A 22,315-nucleotide genomic window follows, 5' to 3' on the forward strand; every position below is an offset into this window, starting at 1 on the left:
CGCTCTGCCTGGACGGCTTGCGGCGTTTTTTCCGCGTTGAGACGCGCTAGTAGTATTGCCATGCGGACAATCTTCCGCGTCCAATGCGGACCCCACCGCTCTGCCCATGCGGCATGCGGCGGTTTCTTCGCGTTGTGCCGCCATGTCAGACGCGGAAACAGCCGCCTCCCTCTGAGTGCTAGCGGCGGCTTTTCCGCGTTTCCTCACAGTACCCCCCCCCCGAGGAGTGGACTCTGGACAACTCCCACCAGGTTTCTCGGGATGTGAGGCATGAAATTCTCTCCTTAATTCGTCTGCATGCATGCGCGTCCCTGGTACCCATTGCCTTTCCTCAATGCCGTACCCTTTCCAGTGTACGAGATATTGTACTGAATTTTGCACAACACGTGAATCTAAAATCTTTTCCACCTCATATTCAGGTTGATCATCTACCAACACAGGGGGAGGAGGAGCGGAACCCACCTGGACCGCAGGTTTGAGTAGGGACACATGAAACGACCTTACGCCCCGCATGCTGGCAGGAAGATCAATGGCGTAAGTCACGTTATTGATTCTTTTGGTTACTGGGAATGGACCCACAAACCTGGGACCCAGTTTGGTAGAAGGCTGCTTCAGGGTCAAGTGACGTGTAGACACCCAGACTAACTCCCCTGGCTGAAACTTCCATTCCACGGATCGTCTTTTGTCTGCCTGACCCTTCTGACTCTGGAACGCCTTCTGCAAATTCCCCTTAACAATTCCCCAATTGTCCCTAAGTGATCTTTGCCAATCCTCCAGTGCTGGAAATGGGGATGACACGACTGGAAAAGGGGAAAATTTGGGTGATCTCCCTGTCACAATCTGGAATGGAGAGAACCCAGATGAGGAATTCTTCAAATTATTCTGTGCAAATTCCGCGAAGGGCAAAAACCTCACCCAGTCAGTCTGTGCTTCCGCAACGTAACATCTTAGGAATTGTTCCAAAGACTGATTGATACGTTCCGTCTGCCCATTGGTCTGTGGGTGGTAGCCCGACGAAAAAGACAACTTCATGCCCATCTGGCGACAAAATGCCCTCCAGAAACCAGAGACAAATTGGACTCCCCTATCCGACACAATGTCTTCCGGAATGCCATGCAACCGGAAGACGTGAAGGATGAACAACTCGGCCAGTTCCTGAGCCGAGGGGAGTCCTTTCAGGGGCACAAAATGGGCCATCTTGCTAAAACGGTCGACTACCACCCAAATGACCGACATTCCTTCAGACCTGGGCAATTCTCCCACAAAATCCATGGACAAGTGGGTCCATGGCTCACTCGGGGTGGGCAAAGGCTGCAGCTTACCTACAGATGCCAGCCGGGAGGGTTTACTCCTGGCACAGACCGCACACTCCCTGACGTACTCTTTGCAATCTGTTGCCAAAGAAGGCCACCAAGCACACCTGGCAATCAGATCCTGTGTTCTAGCCGCTCCCGGATGACCAGCATTCTTATGGGCGTGAAAGAGGTGCAGGATTTGTAAACGAAAGGGCAAAGGGATGAACATAACCCCTTCGGGTTTTCCCTCAGGAACGTCCTGCTGAAATGGACCCAAAACCTCCGTCCAATCCTCCCAAGTCTCTGTTGCGGCTAACACTAGTTCCCGCGGGATGATAGACTCAGGAGCGGGTGGCTGTGCCGTTTCTGGTTCAAAACACCTGGAGAGGGCATCTGCCTTGACGTTTTTGCTGCCTGGGGTGTACGTGATTATAAATCTAAACCTTGTAAAAAACAAAGACCATCGGGCCTGACGGGGACTCAATCTCTTCGCCCCCTCGATGTATTCCAAGTTCTTATGGTCGGTGTAAACTGTGATTGTGTGTTCTGCCCCCTCTAACCAGTGGCGCCACTCCTCAAATGCCAACTTAATAGCCAGAAGTTCCCGATTGCCTATATCATAATTTTTCTCTGCAGGTGAAAACCTGCGGGAAAAATAAGCACATGGGTGTAATCTGCCCTGCAACCCAGACCGTTGCGACAGCACTGCCCCCACCCCAACTTCTGAGGCATCAACTTCCACAATGAAGGGAAAGGACGTGTCAACATGCCTCAAAATTGGTGCTGAGCAAAATAATCTCTTCAATAAAGCAAATGCCGTCACGGCTTCAGGAGACCAGTGGTTGGTATCCGCCCCTTTTTTTGTGAGACTGGTAAGGGGGGCGACTAAAGTGGAGTATCCCTTGATGAACCTCCTGTAATAGTTCGCGAACCCCAAAAACCTCTGCAGGCCTTCAACCCCACTGGCTGTGGCCACTCCAACACGGCTGTGACCTTGGCAGGATCCATTGAGAGGCCCGAGGTGGAAATTACGTATCCCAGAAACGTGACCGTGGTCACTTCAAATATACATTTTTCCACCTTCGCGTAGAGCCTGTTCTGTCTTAATTTGTTTAGGACAAATTTTACATGAACCCTGTGTTCGGCGAGGTTATTGGAATAAATCAGTATGTCATCGAGGTATATCAATACGAATCTACCCAAAACCTCCCGGAATACCTCATTGATTAATTCTTGGAAGACGGCTGGCGCATTGCACAACCCGAAGGGCATCACTAGGTACTCGTAATGCCCGTCGGGTGTGTTGAAGGCCGTCTTCCACTCATCACCCTCTCTGATGCGGATTAGATTGTACGCCCCCCTCAGATCCAATTTAGAGAAGATCTTTGCGGCTGTGATTTGCGTAAATAAATCATCTATCAAGGGTAACGGATAGCGATTTTTTATCGTGATCTTATTGAGGCCCCGATAATCAATGCAAGGTCGGAGACCCCCGTCTTTCTTTTTAACGAAAAAGAAACCGGCCCCAGCAGGCGACCGGGAGGGCCGGATGAACCCCCTGGCTAAGTTATCACGAATGTATTCCTGCATAGCTATCTTCTCTGGACCGGACAAGTTATACAGATGACCCCTAGGAGGCATACAACCAGCACGGAGATCAATGGGGCAATCGAACGGGCGATGAGGGGGTAACTGATCAGCAGACTTAGGACAAAATACATCAGAGAATTCTGCATACTCTTCGGGAACCCCCTCCACAAGAATCTTGGTCCGACCCAATGTCACCTTCCCTAAACACCGTTGGTGACAATGATCGGACCATCTGGTTACCTGACCCGTAGCCCAGTCTATGTGCGGAGAATGGATTTGCAGCCACGGCATGCCTAGGATAATAGTCGAGGTAGACATGCGTAACACAAAAAATCGTAACTGCTCCCCATGCAGTACCCCTATGACGACCTTCACCTCCGGGGTCTGTGACAGGGGGCGATCCCGTTGCAGAGGGGAATCGTCCACTGCCGTGACCTGAATGGGGGGACTCACTGGAGTGAGGGGAATACCCAACTCCTGAGCGAATTCAAGATCCATAAAATTAGCCGCCGAGCCAGAATCAACAAACGCTTCAGTGGCTACAGACTTATTCTCCCATGTGATAGTACAGGGGAGAAGCAATTTTTTCTCTTTAAGAGGTGAAAATTGTGTGCCTAGGGTGTCACTCTCCACTACTCCTAGACAAAGTCGTTTTCCCGACTTGGTAGGGCAGTTTCGCACCCTATGCCCTGCTGCTGCGCAATACAGGCACAGCTGTTCCGTCATTCTCCGCCGTCGCTCCACCTGGGTCAACCTCGAACGACCAATCTGCATTGGTTCGGGCGGAGGCAAGACCGGAGAGGGTGAGACAGGCGGAGAAGGTGTCACTAGGGGTGTAGCGGACGGTGCCGCGTAAGATGTCACCCTGTCGTGGTGAGTACCCCTAACCTGCTTCTGATGGCGTAACCTACGATCAACTCGAATGGCCGATGATATGGCCTCATCGACTGTCTCGGGCTCGGGTATAGTCAACATTAGATCAGAGACTTCCTCCGACAACCCAGACAGGAAGTAATCCATCAGAGCAAAGTTATCGAATCTAGCGGTGACTGACCACCTACGGAACTCTGCCGCATAATCCTCGACCGAGCCTCTGCCTTGCCGCAAAAGTTTGAGCTTCCGCTCAGAGGACGCGGCGAGGTCAGGGTCGTCATAAATTATGGCCATGGCCTTAAAGAATTCCTCCACCGAGGTCAGGGCAATATTGGTAGGAGGCAGGTTGTATGCCCAAGACTGGGAGTCCCCAGTCAGCAAAGTTTTAATAAAGATGACCCGTTGGGTCTCCGTCCCCGAGGATCGGGGTCTCAAGTCAAAATACGACAACACTCTACTCCTGAAATTCCGGAAGTCAGACTTGTGGCCGGAAAACTTATCAGGTACAGGCATACGTATATCAGTACTAGGAGAGGATCGCACTGAATCAACTGACGTCTGGAGGGTTTGCACAGAGCCTGACAGGACATTAATCATAGTCTTGTGGCTACCCAGCACTTGGTTGATGTTTTCCACCGAAGTGGCAAGTGCGCCCAGACGGTCAGTGTGTGCGTCCATTTGCATTTTTGGTCTGGCGTTCTGTAACGATCGGTGGGTGCAGAGAGTATCTGATTACCGGTGATCTGCAGTATCACCGGAAATACAGATATATACCAGATTATAAGTGATCTGCAGTCTCACCGATAATCCGATATACAAACTAACCTCTGTTCACCCGAGTAGAGCGTTGTGTTTGGTGCAACAGTAATACAGAGGACAAGCCTCAGTGCAGCAAGGAGTACTGCACAGATACCTTCCACAGGCAGGGTCGGATTTGTAATCTTTACCGCCCAAGGCCACTGTCACCAGCCGTCCCCCTTCAGTATAGGTAGTGAGATGACCCCCCCCCCTTCCCTCCAGTATAGGTAGCCAGATGATCCCACCCCACTTTCCCACCAGTATAAGCAATCAGATGACAACCTTAATCCCTCCTTTTCCCACCCTCCCTTTCAGTATAGGTAGCCAGCTCATCTCCACATGTCATCAGTGTCATTTATCCTGCTGCTTTGGTGCCCTTGCTCCTGTGGTGCCCTAGGCCATGGCCTAGGTGGCCTTGGCCTAAATCCGGCCCTGTCCACAGGTCTGAGCTCTCCAAAACGGGAGGAGTCAGACTAACAGTGGGAAGGAAAGTCTGAAAGTGACACTCAGACGCAAGTGTCACTAACGGGACAAGGAACCGCCTCCAATCGTGAGGTCGGTTCTCGAGGTCGGGCAAGCCAAGTCGTAAACACACAGACAGATAAGGTACAAGATCAGCAGACAAAAGGCAGAGTCAAAGTACAGGCAGGGTTCGGCAACGGGGTATCAGATATATCGGGGTACAGAATCAGGAGGCAGAAACAGAGTCTAGGAGCGAGCCGGGGTTCGGCAACGGAGTATCAGAAATAACGAGGTACAAGATCAAAGTTCAGAAGAGTAGTCAAGGCAGGCAAGAAGTCATAACAGATAATCACAATCAAACTAGTACTTTAAGCTATCAACGAAATCTAGCTTAGTGTAGGATTACAGCTCCAGCTGGTCCCGGCACACTAACGGATCTGACTACGGATCTGGGTGCTCCCACATGTGTGATCGCACGCCAGACAAAGAGCAAGTGAACAACCAGCAGTATATATACTCTAGGACCTTTCCAGGACCTCCCTAATTGCTGGTCCAATGGGAGCAGTGGAATTTGTCAGCTGACCCAGCTGGTCAGCCGACACCCTTCTAACTGCTATTTAAACTCTGCCTCTGTGCTCGCGCGCGTGTAAGTCTGAGTCTTGGTGGACTACCAGTCCCAGCCACACCAGTACTGTCATGCAATGTATCTAATGCGGGGGCCGCCTCTGATGCGGATTCCGCCGTTACCAATGCGGATTCCGCCGCTCTGCCTGGACGGCTTGCGGCGGTTTTTCCGCGTTGAGACGCGCTAGTAGTATTGCCATGCGGACAATCTTCCGCGTCCAATGCGGACCCCACCGCTCTGCCCATGCGGCATGCGGCGGTTTCTTCGCGTTGTGCCGCCATGTCAGACGCGGAAACAGCCGCCTCCCTCTGAGTGCTAGCGGCGGCTTTTCCGCGTTTCCTCACAGACAGACAGTGTGTATATTACAAGTCAAGGACATTTATGCAAGTATAGTGGCAGTAAGCAATGTGAGAATTGTTCATTTACAGTTCTGTGCTGATTACTATCAAGTTCTGGCAGCTCTAACGTGGTTCAGCATTAAGTATGGCTATCGCTTGACTAAAAAAGCTGTTCCTGTGTCTGGAGGTTTTGGTAGCGATTGACCGGAATCTTACTCCTGAAGGCATTCGCTGGAAGATGGAGTGAGCTGGGTGAGAGGGGTCGGAGGAAATTTTGGTTGCTCTCTTTCTGCACCTGCTAGCGTAAAGATCCTGCAGGGAATGTAAGCTACAGCCAATTATCCTTTCCGCTGTTCGGATGATGCGCTGCAGCCTCCCCTTTTCTAATGCTGAGCAGGAGCCGAACCATACAGTCATAGATGATGTTATGGTAGATTCGATAATTGCAGTGTAGAACTGCACCATTAAATTTTGAGGTAGGCCAAACTTTTTCAGCTGCCGTAGATGGTACATCCTCTGTTGCGCTTTCTTGACAATAGTGGCAGTGTTGTTGTCCCATTTTAGGTTGTGTGAGATTGTGGACCCAAGAAACTTGAATGACTCTACCTGGGTTATTGTGGATCCATTTATGGTTAAGGGGAGGTGCTGGGGGGGAGATCTCCTAAAGTCTATTATCATCTCCATGGTTTCGAGAGTATTTAGTTCCAAGTTGTTGCTGCTGCACCAGGAGGAAAACTGTCCCACCACATGCCTGTATGCAGACTCGTCCCCGTTTTCTATGAGACCAACTACTGTTGTGTCATTTGCAAACTTCAGAACCTTAACAGATGGATCTGTGGAGATGCAGTCATTGGTGTAAAGTGAGTAGAGCAGTGGGGAAAGCACACATCCCTGGGGTGCACCAGTACTGACTGCCAGAGAGCTTGATGTGTGTTTACCAAGTCTAACATGCTGTCTCCTGTCGGTTAGGAAATCGGTTATCCATTTGCAGATGGATTCAGGTATGTGTAGCTGGGAGAGCTTGCTGTGTAGCAGAGATAGCATTATGGTATTAAATGCAGAGCTGTAATCTATAAATAAAATCCTGGTGTAGGTTCCTGGGGTGTCTAGATGCTGTAATACATAATGCATACACATGTTCACGGCATCGTCTGCGGATCTATTAGGCCTGTAGGCAAATTGCAGAGAGTCCAGCAGGGGATCTGTGATAGATTTCAGATAAGCCATTAACAGTTTTTCGAATGCTTTCATGACCAATTATGTCAGGGCAACAGGCCTGTAATCATTTAAACATGTAGGGTTTGAATTTTTGTAGTTTCAGTCAGACTGTAATCCCACTTTGAGGCTCCTTTTACACTGCAAATCGTAATTCCGATTTGCAATTTTCACTGGATGCTAGCAACACAAGAAGAAAATCGCAGTATGCTGGACTTATTTCAATCGCAACTAAAATCGGATTTGCATACAAAATTGCATCAAAACTGGACTCGGAATCTCATGTAGTATAAAAGAGCCATAGCAAAGCATGCATCTAAGCCAGAAGCTTCTTGTGGGCATAACTGTGTGACAAAAGAAGAGTTTTTTGCTTCATAATAAAAGTACTTTTGCAATAATGTATATTATGCTACAGAGTGTTGAATAGTCATTTTAGACCCTGTATGTATTTGGAGGCAATATGTCCATCATAATTGTATATATATATATATATATATATATATATATATATATATATATATATATATATTAATATATTTATAAAAATAGGTGCCAATTAGATTGCATTAATTGTGTTAATGAAAATAAACCTAGGTATTATTTATATTACCATATATTTTATCCAGTACTAAATAGTTTTTGCAGCGTTATACCTATAACTATTAACCAGTTGCTTAGTGCCCCTAAAAGGAGCTCATAGTTTGTGACAATGTAAAGAAATTGAGTAAAATCTAATGTCACCAAGTGTTTAGCCTCTTCAATGCTGTATAATTGCTTATATTTAGAATTCCCCCATGTAGGCTACATTCATAGTGGTGCTTTGCGGTGTGGCGTAATGGCCGCCTTGTAACATGGCTTGCCACACTGCAATGCACCACCTGTGTCACATTCACAGCCCGGCAGGTATATTGCGGTATGGTAATGCACAAAACGTGCACATTAACAGTAACAGTGACTCATAATTTTGATTGTTACAGGCCACTTTGAAACCTAGCCATAGTGGTGATGTTGTTAGGAATATTAGAATGCCCAGGCAAGTTGGTGAAAAATTATCAAAATTATTGTGTGTATTTTCTTGCTTGCTGGTGGTTACAGATAAGTTAATTGGCTCCCCCCTAAATTGGTCCTAGACTACAATACATACACTACACAATACAGACATAGATATATGACTGTGGTAGAGATTAGATTGTGAGCTCCTCCGATGGACAGTTAGGGACAAGAATATATAAATACTGTACATCGCTGCGTAAGATGTCGGCGCTATATACTGTATTTTTCAGATTATAAAACGCTCCTGACCATAAGACGCACTTAGGTTTAGAGGACAAAAAATCAGGGGAAAAAATATCTATACTAAACCTGGTGCATCCATGGTGAAGGGGCATCTTGTGGATTATGCCCCCTTTGTATCTCATGCCCCCTTTTACCTCAAGTCTTCCTGTGTCCGCCTCTGTCCTCCTTGTGTCCTCCCCTATGCCCCTTTGTTTCCTCCTGTGTCCTCAGTTTCTCCCCCTGTGTATGGGCACAGTACAGGGAGTCCCCAACATTGCGGTGAGTTGGAGGTTTGTATTGGCAGGCATTCAAGTCAGGAACTCCCTGCATTTGGGCTATAAGACGCAGTGACTTTCTCACCCACTTTTGGGGGAGAAAAAGTGAATCTTATAGTCCAAAAAAACTGTAAATACTAAATAATAATATGGGCCCAGTATGTTATACATCTTTCAAGTCTCTCTGGCAGATGTGACTGTACTGAAAAGTTGCTTTTCCAGCTGACTAAATCAGTGAACAATCTATGTAGGCAAAGTGGCTTGTTTTTTTCAAGTTGAGAGCTGGTAATTCTTCAGATTATGCAGTGTGGCACTGACAGCCTCATTGCAGCCAACTTTGCTGATAAGTTTTGTGACAAGGTAAGCATAAACTTTCCAATTGCTTGGGCCTCTGAAGCATGGTTAATTTCATTCTATCCCAACAATTCTGTTACAAACAACAACAACCCTTTTCATTTTAGATTGTAATCCTTTAGATTGTAAGCTTGCAAGAGCAGGGCTCTCTCCCCCTTTTGTGTCTTGAAAATGATTATATATTTTATTTATCATGTTACTTTTATCACTGTCATTACCAATTCTGTCTTTTGTATCATTTTTGTATTTTGTCACCAATTATGCATCTTGTATATTAGTGTACACCATTGTCTGTATTATTATGTACCCCATGTTTGTTTCTTACTTTGTACAGCGCCAGGGGATATGTTGGCGCTTTATAAATCAATAATAATAATTTGTTAACCTTTTAAATAGTTTATGTATTTGCCATCAATAAAAATATTACACAGATGTGTGATGCATTGTGGTAAATTCCACATGTACGTTGTTTTCCTGAGCCAAGCACAGACCATTGCAGAAATCTCACTGTTGATGCCACAGTTTTGGATTCACTTCACCAGCATGGGGCAGGTGCAGATTGTCATTCATTGCACCACCCTCTGTAATCCCCCATTAGTTTTGGAAGCCAGAGCAACAGAGGATGCCTCATCTTCTCAGAGAAACACTTCTGGAGTCTTAGGCTAATAACGACTAATGTGCTGCAAACTGTATAGCCGTGCGGGTATACTAGTCTCTGCTACTGGATGAAACCTGTACTTATCACTCTGTTGCTGCCTGTAAATGTAATTTGGTGTGTGCACCCTCACCCAGTCTCTTACTTTCCCCTCACTGCACCTAATTACATATTGTGCTCCATCTACCCTGATCTGTGTACTGCCCCTCACAGACCAAATGCCAGGTGTTAAACAGTTAATCATCCACCTACAGCGCCCTTTTGGGGGTTAGTGTGCTATTTGTTCAACTTCCAGAAAGGCATGCTGTTTATGTATGGGGTACCTTTGACAGTAGCAGGTTCTCATAGCCTGGATGTTGCTGAGATCTGTGCGTTTATTTTTCCTTTTCCCAAGTGAATGGATAATTGTAGGGCTTTTCCTGTAATAATAATGGCATATCTTGTCCTTCACTTTGCTGCTTATCATAAAATAGCAGAAAAACACATTATACAATTTGCAATTTTAATGGCCATGTTTACGAGTGCAATAAATAGCACATCAACTCTGAATGTGCGCAATAAAGCTTTGCATTATCTTTACATATCCTCTCATCTTTATGAAGTACCAGGTATGTTGGCAATAGAAAGAAAAATATGGACAATGGACTTTCTGTTGGTTAGAATAATCTGAGAACATGAAAGGCCAAGATAAAGATTGATAAATGTCAAAGGCGGCATATAGTATGTTCTGGTATGTGATAAGAAAAAAGTAATTTATATGCCCACTTTGATACTATTACTGACATAAACACAGCAGATACATCTCAGAGGCTGCAACATTTTTGAGTGTTAGTGTACCTACACTTGAGTGTCTCTACAATATATTTTATTGTGGCCCTGATCAATAAGTCTGTAGTTAATAACTGCATGATTGACTTTGACCCTATTTGACTTTACTAGTATGCCATCAATACTTTGTATGATATACAGTAATTTTTTACTCTGTGACTACAGGGTTAGTAATCTAGCTGAAGCTAGTACTGAAAAGGTGTATACACGTTCAATTTTGATTGGCCACTGACTGGCCAATTTTGCCTCCTCCATGTTGTATGAGGCCCAACAGATTGTTTTATACCACGGACAGATTGTGTAAGTAAAAAGAACCTGAACTGAAAATAAAAAGTAAAAATAACCATACACAGGTCATACTTACCTCCTGTGTAGTCTACTCCTCAATCTCTTTCTCCTCTCCTGCCTCCCATTTGTCCACTGTGATCAGTGGAATTCTCTGCCCTCCATTTTAAAAATGGCCATTACCCCATAACAGCTTCCTGGTCAGTACTGTTAAACTGTAATATCACCCACTTGAGCCATAGGGAAACATGGACATTACCTTGCATATTCAGTTGTAACTGACAGCTGCTGATATATAACTGACAGCAACTGGTATATTTCAGTTCTGACAAAGTATTGTCATAACTGGAAGGGATCACTGTAAGAAGAAAATGGTGAGCATCTGAGAGGAACTGACGGTGAAGTAAGTATGTAATATTCATTTGTAGCTACATCATGTGTTTATTTTAAATAATTTTACTCGCTTCAGGTTCCCTTTAAGCTCTCATACTACATGGAAATTATGATTTAATGTGTGTACCAGGCTTAAATGTTGTATTTCTCTGTAAGGTCCAAAGCTGAGCAAGTCACTGGTACCAAACATACTCGTTATACACTTCTGCTATAACCCGGGTAATCAAGTGTTTTGGGCTTTTGTTGTTTTGCATTGACTGGTTAGTTTTGTCCACTAGCTGACTTCTTTTCCCCTGAATTCCTTTTATGAAATACCTCCTTGAAAAAAAAAATGCCAGGACATCTTTTTTTAACAAGGGTGCTGCTTCAGAATAGTGGTAATACGTATAAATTGCTTTGTCAGCTCTTTGTTTTATGATCAAGTTTCATATCTTTCTACTTTACTAGCAGTTTCTATGTATAGCCTGCCAATATAGGTTGTTAATAATACCAGCAAAGATCTACAGCCAGGGCTCATTCACACACACGGTGTTTTTGCCCTTTTTTCAAGCGCCGGTGATTTTGAAAATCGCCCTAAAAAGCTTGTGCACTGATTTCCTATGAGAGTGTTCACATATGAGCAGTTTGTTTCCGATCCCCTCAGCAAAGCACTGCCTGTACCATTTTCTGAGGGTTTTTTGCTCAATGGAAGGTATAGGGAAATCGCAAAGCGCTTGAAAAAGCAATTTGTATAGCGATTTCCCCAGCGCTTTTAAGAATAAATATGTTGTATTTATTCTTTCCCGGGAGAAAGAGTTCACTTCTTGACTTGAGTCAGGAAGTGAAAAAACAAATCGCTCTGCAAAAGCGCTTAGAAAAGCGCTTTATACAAAATCACAGCATGCAGCTAAGTGCCAGGAGGAGAAAAAGAAAACGTGCAAAAAATCGAAATCGCAATTTTAGATGTGAACAAAGCCTAATTGTTCAGAATGTCACCATCACTATCATCCTACTGCTCGATTAACTACAAACCTATGCAGCCATCAATCATATAACCCAACTTAGTTTGGACCAGTCCTCCACTGCTGTGCTTCATTTACACTCTAACAGCCTGAATGCTTCAATGTTTGATTGATTAAAAAACAAACAAACAAAAAGACAAAAACAGAAATCGATTAATTGGACGTCACTACGTAATACTTATGTTATTTTTAATTATTTTATCAAATCTAAAATGTAATATTCACATACAAACAAACAAACAAACAAAAAATTATAGTGTAGCTGGTTTAATCCACCCAGACTTTTTACCTCCCTCCATCTAATCATCGTCAGTATTTTTAGCCAACCCACCGATCTTTCAGCCCCCACTCTGCTGCCCTTCACACTCTCTGGCCTGTATCTGACCAGGGCTGGATTTCTGGCAAGGCCACATAGGCCATGACCTAGGGCACCAGAAATTCAGCCTTGTTTAGGGGTGGCTGAGTGGGGAGGCAGTAAAGTGGAGGCAGACAAGGAGCACACAGGGAGCTATCAATCATGCCGCCCGCTGCAGCCATGGCCGGCCTTTGACCTGAGCAACTGGATCGGTCGCTCAGGGCGCTGGCTTCCAGGGGGTGCAAGTGCACAAGTGCTTGGGGCCTAGTGGGTGTCAAGCGGCCCACAAGCCACCTTCTCTGACCTCTCTCCACTTCAGCTTACCGAAAAGACCACAAGGGGCCACGAAACCTAGTACCTTACCTAAGGCTCCCTTATATCTTAATCCATCTCAGCATTCATCTACTCTGGACTGGCCCTGGCCGCATTTCCACCTGGCTGCGGGCTCCGAGTCCATTGGTGGCTGCTGCAAGTAGCTCCACCTCTACCCCCTCAGTACCCGCTAAGGGTGATGGGGGCGAAGACTCCAGGAACCTGCTGCTGCCTCTTGTGGAGCATGTGTGAGCCATGCCTACCAGTAGTGCCGCCCCTCGCTCAGAGGCGATGTCTGATTAGATGGCTCAGCCTGCTTCAATGAGGGATGCAGGCTACTCCAGGGATGCAGGCTGCTCTGGAGCTGCTCTGCCTCAAATCAGAGACTTGTCACTCCTGAGTCCTGGCCATTTTTTGTCCCCAGCTACACAGTGGACAAGTCAAGAAGAAAAGTAATGTTCCGCTACTGCCTCCTGGTTGGGGAAAGGGGGGAGGGGGGAGGCAGTCAAGGTGCCTTTATATACACTAAAGAGGGATCTGCCTATATACACTAAAGGATAGGGGGGGGTATGCCTATATACACTAACGGATAGGGGGGAATATGCCTATATACACTAAAGGATAGGGGGGAATATGCCTATATACACTAACGGAGGCAGGAACTGCCTATATACACTAAAGGGTGATCTGACTATATAGACTATTTATATGCCTAGCCTATATACACAAAAAGGGGGATCTGCCTACATACACTAAAGGGGGATCTGCCTATATACACTAAAGGGGATATGACTATATGCACTAAAGGGGGATCTGCCTATATACACTAAAGGGGATATGACTATATGCACTAAAGGGGGATCTGCCTATATTCACTAAATGGGGGGATAGGATCTGCCTATATACACTAAAGGGTGGGGGTGGGGGGGGGGATCTGCCTATATACACTAAAAGGGATCTGACTATATGCACTAAAGGGAATCTGCTTATATACACTAAAGGTGGATCTGCCTAAATACTAAAGGGGGGATCTGCCTATATACAATACAGTAAAAGGGATCTGACTATATGCACTAAAGGGGATCTGCTTATATACACTAAAGGTGGATCTGCCTATATATACTAAAGGGGGGATCTGCCTATATACAGTACAGTAAAAGGGATCTGACTATATGCACTAAAGGGGATCTGCTTATATACACTAAAGGTGGATCTGCCTATATATACTAAAGGGGGGATCTGCCTATATACAGTACACTAAAAGGGATCTGACTATATGCACTAAAGGGGGATCTGCCTATATACACTAAATGGGGGTATGGTATCTGCCTATATTCATTAAATGGGGGGATAGGATCTGCCTATATACACTTAAGGGTGGGGATCTACCTTTATATACTAAAATGGGGATCTCACTATATACACTAAAAAGGGGGATCTTGATAGCATTTTTTCTCCAACTTTGATGTACTTTTTCAATTATAAAATGCTGAAAAGTTATTTTAAAGCGAAGATGAAAATTATCTCCTAGGAGATAACTCAAAAAAAGAAAAGGTGAATTGCATAAGGGCCTGTGTGTGTGCGCAAAAAGGATGAATGGTAAGGGGGGAGGAACAAAATGTGGTTTCGCTCAGGGCGCAGTGAAACCTAAGGCCGGCTCTGGCTGCAGCCTGCACTGTCTTGTGGCTCCAAGACGAGTCCTCTGCTCCTCCAGCTCCACCAGTAAACACACTGCACATGAGGCACAGATGCAGCCAGACCCATTGCTATCTGCAAACTCTAATGCAGAGTGGCTGCGAACGGACCGGGTCTGGTGATAGTTGGCCTTGGTCGGTAAAAAGTACAAATCCGGCCCTGTCTCTGACCATCGGGCACCAATGTGTTAGTAAAGTGTAGATTTAGACTTAGTATACATAATTATATAGTGGGCAGGTTTCGCTTATTTACTGGGACAGATTCTGAATTAAAAAATTATTTGCAGCATTTTTTCCCTTGGAAAATGTCCTCCGGCTTCAATTGCTAACCAGCTTTATGTTATAAGCTATTTTGCCTTTATATTGGATTCACTTCTTTGCTCTGTACTCTTGACTTTATTAAATATACTGAGCAGCGCTGTGTGGTTTCCAAGAATTCAAACAGCTGAGGCGCCACCTGGTGGTGATGTAGCTACAGTGCTAGTTTGGGGATTGCATTTATTTACATTAAGAAAATATAGAGGGGAAAAATACCCGTATGCAATAGTTTATTGGCTTAAAAACAGAATTGTACAGGGGTCAGGCAAATCAGAAACCCAAATCAGTTAAGGGACACCTAAAGTAAGAGGAATTTGGAGGCTGCCATATTTATTTCCCTTCAAACAATGCAAAATTCCTTGCTGTGCTGCTGATCATCTGCCTCTAACAAAAACTCTTGGGCCTGGTGCACACTGAGCGGTTTTTGTAGCGTTTTCCAAACCGCATCGGCCTGTGAAAACGCTTGGCTAATGTATTTCCATGGGATGGTGCACACCAGCGGTTTGCGATTTTTAGCAAACCGCAAACGTGGATCCTTTTGCGGTTTGCATTAAGCGTTTCTGCTACACATAAACGCTCCAAAAAACGCTAGGCATGTTTAGAAAACCTTTCTAAACATGCCTAGAATCGCTCTAAAATCTGCTCCAAAAACCTCTAGCAGATCCGCTAGCGGTTTTGGTGTGCACCAGGCCTTAGCTATAGACCCAGAAGAAGCATTCAGAACAGATGTTTCTGACTAAGGTGTGCCTAGATTAGCTGCATGCTTGTTTCAGGTGTGTGATTCAGACACTACTGCAGCCAGAGAAAGCAGCAGGACAGCCAGGCAACTGGTATGGCAGCCTCCATATCCCTCTTAATTCAGTTATCCTTTAACTGGCAACTCTGTTAATGTATCAGCTGTCAGTTAACTGACTGCCAGATTCTCGTTATCTTCTGCACTTTTCTTTTTCTTGATGGATGCAAGTTGAAATACAGGGCAAATTTTTTGCTCATCCCTTTTTTTGAATAGAAATTTAGTTTGCCTTTGAATAGCATTTCATTTACATTTGGATCACACTTTTATGTGTGTTTACATATTGTTCACAGGTACTCATTGAACTGAACACATGGACTGGAGCTAAGCACTTTAATCACTTCAGCCCGCAGGTGTTTTCACCTCTAGGACAGAAGCAATTTTTACCGTCAATTTTCCATTCATTCACCAATAACTTTATTACTACTTATCACAGAAAAAAGATGTTTATCTTTTTTTTTATTTTTTTTTTGCCACCAATTAGGCTTTCTTTGGGTGGTACATTTTGCTAAGAGTTATTTTATTCTAAATGCATTTTAATGGTAATAATAAGAAAAAAAATGGGGGAAAAAACCATTATTTCTCAGTTTTCGGCCATTATAGTTTTAAAATAAAACGATCTTCTGTGCATAAAACCCACACATTTTATTTGGCCATTTGTCCCGGGTTATTGCATTTTTTTTCAGTTTTGCGTCCATCACTAATTACAAGCCCATATAGGCAAAATATAAAAGTAATATACTTTCACAAAATACATATTTAAAAAAGTTCAGTCCCCATGGTGACTATTTATATATATTATTTTTAAGTGTTATTATTATTATTTTTAAAGTTTTTTTTTGTAGCTACGGGGGAGAGTGTGTGTGTGTGTGTGTGTGTGTGTGTGTGTGTGTGTGTGGGGGGGGGGGGGGGGTTGATAAAACTTTATTAAATGTATAAGTATTTATTTATTTTTACTTTACTTCACTTTTTGGCTACTAGGTGGAGCTAAACACTCTCCTGCTAGTTATCAGTAAGTACTCGATCATTTTTTTTTTTTACATTTTGTGACGTTCTGCTTTTATGAATCAACATGACTCCTGATTGTGGCATGTTGATTCATTCACAGGGGATCGCTTACCTCGGGGGAACATTTGTTCCCCTTCCGCAATCAATCCCTTGTAATAGCGGCGGGAACGAGCGTATACCCAACCACTACATGCATGCACCTGCCGCAACACCGCTGGACAAATATATTAGTCCAATTTGCCACTAAGCAGAGATGGCCCAAACAGTTCTCCAGCAAGCTTTTTACGGCGAAGATCAGGTATTCGTGCTTGCCGGCGATATTTGACCCGCCCCCCATACATCATCATTGGGCAAAACTTTGACCCCTTACATCACAGTGAGCAGGCACATGGCAGCCAATTATCCTGCACTCCCTCACGGACCCCCTTGCCCCCTATAAAATTGCACTCGCGCTGGCCATGTTCCAGTCTGTCTTCGGCTGCAATAGTGAAGGGAAGGGAGAGACACATTGCTGAGATAGGGAAAGCGTTAGTTAGGCCTGTTTATTTTGTTCCTCGCTGACTGACTAACTGCTACAGCACCCCAAACAGCCCTTCTGAGGGCTACTCAATCCTTCTGCTGTTTTTTTTTTTTGTGACACTCCACAGCCCACAGGCACCCACCCAGAGCTGTGCCTAGTGTCCACTATAATTGCGAGTCACATTAGACACAAACAGAGTAGTACTCCAGTGCCTCTGTTATCACTGTATTGTGTTTGAACGATTGCATATCTCTGTGTCTGATACTTCAAAACGCTAGCGATTTCCCTAAACGCTCAGCTAATGTTATGAGTTATCACGGTTTAGTGAATCAAGCCCATAGTGTGAACAAGCCCTAAGACCTTAATTGAGCCCCCGCCACTTGCAGTTTTTATTTACGCTCATTGTCAAGTTAGGGGTTGCTGTCCATATCTCCATGCTTGGTGAATTTGAGCTACATTACTGGTTCATCTCTTGCCTCGGCAAACCTTATGCTGGATCCACACCATACAATTTTTGGGCAGATTTACTTGCCAGATCGATTATTTCCAGCATGTCCAATCTGAGGATCGAACTTTTTTGAGCGATTTTCTGATTGATTTCTGTTCGCTTCTGTGGAAATCGATCAGAAAATTGCTCAAAAAGACGATCGATCCTCAGATCGGACATGCTGGAAATCGATCTGGCAGGTAAATCTGCCAAAAAATTGTATGGTGTCATAGGCAAATGCAGGGGGGGATTACGGCTGCCCAGAATCCCCCCTCAGACCAGGGCCGGTGCAGTGTCTGGGGACAGGCACAAATTGAGACACCAGAATATCTGCAGGCATCCTGCAGCTCACAGAACTGCTTCCTTTCTTTCCCTGCTACAGTTGACTTTGGATGGAGCAGCACCGTGTGTACAGAGCATGGAGCAGCAGCATGTGTACAGAGCATGGAGTAGCTCTGGGGAACTTAACAGAGTCAGGCATGAGAACAGCCCTGTGCCTTGCTGTGTGAATGCTTCATTTTCCCTTTCATCAGCAATGTCGGCTGTCCTCATTATTATCTGTATCCAAACTGCTGCATGCAGAGTTGAGGTAAGACAGGGAGTGTTCAGGGCCGGTATGTGTATCCTGCTCTGCTTTTTGATGGCCAGGGGAATGTTGCATCACATGACATGATGACTGCAGTTAGAGTGGAGTGCAGGACAAAATTGTGGGTGAGGAGGGCACAAACAGAAGAGAGAGCTGCCGAGGAAGGCTACACATACAAGTTTAGCATGCTCTTCAGCTTGCCTCAGCTCTGGTTTGGGGGAATCGGAATACTATATTAAAGAGGAGGCACTATAATAAGGGGGGTACTAATGAGAGGTAATATAGTCAAGAGAGTGCTAAAATGAGGCACCAAATTAAACAGGCACTTATGAGGCACAGTGATGAAGACCGTTCTGTAATACAAAAGGCATGTATGGTTGGTAATATAATAAAGGGGACCCACTAATAAAGATGGTACTAATGGAAGGCTTTATAACAAATCAGGTGGTATTGGGCCACTATAGTGAACGGGGATAGTCAGTGTGATGCAAATAGTTCTGAGTTTATGCAGGAGTATGAAAATAATATTATATATACTGTATATTATATATATTATATATGAATAATAATATGCAGCTTGAAAATGGATCAAATTCTACTTTGATGGGATTAATTTGGTCCATTTTCAAGCTACATATATTTGCATGCAAAGTTTGCATAATCCTGTATCAACTCAGAACTATTTGCGTTTTATTGACCATCTCTAAGGGCTCAAACCCACTAGCAGCCTTTTCTAAGCGCTAGTGATTTGAAAAAGCTCTTGCTAATGCAATGCTAAGGGGAATTTTTATAAAATCACATCGCTCAAGTGGGATCACATCCATAGCATTACATTAGCAAGAGCTCAAATCACAAAGAGCTGAGGGTACGAACGCAGAATCGCATATGCGGTTTCCATAGCACATAGTGGAAAACGCATATGTGATTCTGCCTATTGTGTTCCTACCCTCAGAAAAGCACTAAGGCCTAGTGCACACCAGAGCGGTTCGGCTGCATTTGCGATACGCTTGTGTAATGTATTTAAATGGGCTGGTGCACACCAGAGCGGGAGGCGTTTTGCAGAAACGCATACTCCCGGGGTGAGGCATTTTTTGGATTGCGGAGGCGTTTCTGCCTCAATGTTAAGTATAGGAAAAACGCAAACCGCTCTGAAAAACGCCTGTTCAGAGCGGTTTTGCCGGCGTTTTTGTTACAGAAGCTGTTCAGTAGCAGCTTTACTGTAACAATATATGAAATCTACTACACCAAACCGCTACACAAAACCGCAAAACGCTAGCTGATACGCCACAGAAAAAGAAGAAAAAGCGTTTCAAAATCTGCTAGCATTTTGCGGATCTGCTAGCGGTTTTTGGTGTGCACCAGGCCTAATAGTGGGTTCCAGGCCTAATAGTGGCCAGGGCACTAATCACAGGGAGGGCAAAAAAAAAAGTGGCACTATAGAGAGACACTACAGAGAAGAGGTCACTATAATAAAAATGAGAGAAAACTATAAGGCTATTACAAAACCAAATTTGTAGTGTGAGGGTGTACCAAAACAAAAAGACGGGGTATCTCAAACAATGAATCTCAAAACAACAGTTTAATATTAGACACTTGTTTCTCCCTGTTCCAATGACCACTAGTGTATACAGCACATAATGCAAAAATATTCATTCAGATTAGATTAAAATGAAATTGGGTTCTAGGTAAGACAGCAGTTTTTGCCCACTGCTGATGGTCACCTGGCTTTTTTTAGTAAGATTTGATGGGGTAGCATCCACCAGGCCCCTAGAATCTCTCCAGGCCCTAGGCAACTGCTTATGTTTGCCTTGAGGATGATCCAGCTCTGCACACAAACACATTAAGGCCTCTTTTCCACGAACTGTTGACAGGCAGTGAAATGCCTCTCAAACTGCTCACTGCTGCTTGGTAACTGCTTGTTGCTGCCTGGTAACTGCTGACTGCTGCCTGGTAACTGCTTGCTGAGCACACAGTTCAACAGTTCGTGGAAAAGAGGCCTAAAAGGGCCCGCATATCCCACTAATGGCCCATACTCACGGGCCACAAATGTCGCTGCAACACGCGGAGCGCGCGTGTTGCGGCGACAGGTCGCCCGTGAGTATGCGGCGTTGCACGGCGCGCACCCCGAACTGTCGCTCGTCGCTGATGTCGCCGGGCGATTGAACCGCTCAATCGCCTGGCGACAGTCGCCGCCGCAACTCCGCCGCAACTGTCGCTAGTCCGCGTGAGTATGCGGACTAGCGACAGCAACAAGATAAGTGATACATTGGGCTTCCGGCGGGGGGAGGCGCAACAGCGACAGCTTTCGCTGCATCAGTTGCCAGGTCCCTCTGCCGTGTGTATGCAGAGGGACCTGGCGACGAGCTGTCGCCGGCCTGTCGCGCACACGCTCACGTGTGCTGGCGACAGGCCAAAAAGTTGCCCGTGAGTATGGGCCATAAGGCCTCTTTTCCATGAACTGTTGAGCTGTGTGCTCAGAAAGCAGTTACCAGGCAGCAATGAGCAGTTGTGAGAGCTCAAGAGGCATTTCACTGCCTATTAACAGTTTGTGGAAAAGAGAGCTAATCCTGCTAAGTTAGTTCATTGCTCAAAGTACTGACTGGGCATCCTCGGTTATGCTTCTTCATACTGCTCCAATCAGTTCTCAGTATCAGGCCTTGTTCACATTGCGTTTGGCTCGCCTGTCCGTTCGCAGTGGGCTTTTTTTCTGCGTTTTTAAAGCGTTTTCTGGCGATTTTCTGCGCGTTCACTCGTTTTTGTGGGCGTTTTGTAAGCGCTTTTGCAGAGCGCTTCCGTCTTTTGATCCGGAAAAAAATCCGGAAACAATAAATACAATGTATTTTTTTAAACGCTCATGCAATCGATTGCCACATCGATTTTGGGAGTGTTTCACGTTTTTCCTATACCTTCCATTGAGGCAAATTGCCTCAAAAATGGCTCAAGCACCGCTTTACAAAGCAGATCACAAATGAATCGCTCTAATATGAACTCTCTCATAGAGAATCATTGCACAAGCGCTTTCAGGGTGATTTTGAAAATCGCCCGCGCTTAAAATTTTACAAAAACAGATATAATGTGAACAAGGCCTCAAGGCTCGTTCACACCTAGGCCGTTTTGCGTTTTTTTCTAGCGCGATTTTAAAAAACGCCCTATGAATCGCCAGTGCAATGAATCCTGATGGGATAGTTCATATCTGAATGTTTTGTCAGCTTTCCGCTCAGCAAAGCGCTGCATGTACCATTTTTAGGGCGATTTTGCTACAATGGAAGGAATAGGAAAAGCCCAAAAATCGCTTTGTGCGGCGATTGAGGTTGCGCTTTTAAGAATAAATATATTGTATTTATTATTTTCCGGATCAGGAAATAAAAAACAAATCAATCTGCAAAAGTGTTTTGAAAAGCAATGTACACAAAATGTACAGTGCAGGTAAGCACCGGGAGGGGGAAAAAAATCACTCATAATATTGCAAAACGCTGGCGTTTGTGATTTCAATTTTAGATGTGAACAAAGCCTAAGGGTGTACAATAGGATCCTTGATGCTTTGACAGAATCATCACAAACCTCTGCTCTGACAACTGTTTGTGTAATCAGGCAGCCTGTCACATTAGCCGCCCAAACGTGTAAGACAGATATTTATAGATGTCAAAAGTTTGTCAATGGGTAGGTATCACCCACTGCGTCGTGTCGTGTATAGTGCTGTGATTTCTAGATTCATCAAGGAGTTTCATGAATGTACCCAAGTCCACTTGGATACAGATTGTGAGCAAACTGCAGATGGTACTGAGGCAGGAGATCAGGGCTATCGCCCACTGGTTTCACCGGTTCTTACAGATGTCATCAGGGTATTCAAACCATACATGTAAGCAAACTCTACCTATATGCGCATCTGCATTGGTGTCTATTGAAAGGGGTTACATTCAAACGTGTCTTTACTGTAAACCTACAGCTGCGAATGTGGTTGTGCAAGCAAGCTTTCACCT

This window comes from Hyperolius riggenbachi, chromosome 1, assembly GCF_040937935.1.
Source record: "Hyperolius riggenbachi isolate aHypRig1 chromosome 1, aHypRig1.pri, whole genome shotgun sequence".
In the NCBI taxonomy this organism is placed as follows: Eukaryota; Metazoa; Chordata; class Amphibia; order Anura; family Hyperoliidae; genus Hyperolius; species Hyperolius riggenbachi.